The following is a 713-nucleotide window of genomic DNA, read 5'->3' as shown; positions in this document are numbered from 1 at the left end:
GGCACTTAACAACAACAGCAACATACCTGGATTTTATTTTGGAATAATGTAACTGTTTTACATATTTGAAACAAAATTAAATCAAAAAGAAAATAGTTCCAGTCCTTAAAAATTGTACACAATTGGAAGTAAGTGAATTTAAGTATTAAACCATCAAGTTAGTGATATATTCAGAAAGAGAAAATAATTACTTCAAGTGATATAGTTTTTGGTGGAGCATTTCTAGTGGGATATTCTAAGGCAAAACCAAGAATAAATAAATAAAGAAAGAAAGAAAGAAAGAAAGAAAGAAAGCCTTAAAGTGATCTTAAACTGTATTCAGTATATTTTTAGAAGTAGTATTAGTAGTGGTATTTTGAGAATATTTCTTGTGTTTACTAAGAGAAAGCAAATAAGTCATTATATTCATGTCATAAGAACCTAAGATTTTTAGTATAAGGGAAAAAAAATATAAAAAAAAATTAAAAGAGTTAAATAAAACCCTGTAATCTTAAATTCAAAATGGAAATAAAAGTATAAACTTACCATTTTTTTCTCTTAATAATTACATTTTTTTTCTAGCATTACCACCAAAGAAAGGAATTCTGGTGGCATGGTGCTTAAGGCATTTGTCTACTAACCAGAAGGCTGGCTGTTCAAATCCATCAGCAGCTCCTCAGAAGGAAGTCTGGGCAATCTACTTCCATAGATATACTGCCTCTGAAACCCAAGGA

This window comes from Orycteropus afer, unplaced genomic scaffold, assembly GCF_000298275.1.
Source record: "Orycteropus afer afer isolate SDZICR_OR568_19922 unplaced genomic scaffold, OryAfe1.0 scaffold00651, whole genome shotgun sequence".
In the NCBI taxonomy this organism is placed as follows: Eukaryota; Metazoa; Chordata; class Mammalia; order Tubulidentata; family Orycteropodidae; genus Orycteropus; species Orycteropus afer.
Note: the sequence above shows the minus strand (reverse complement) of the source record.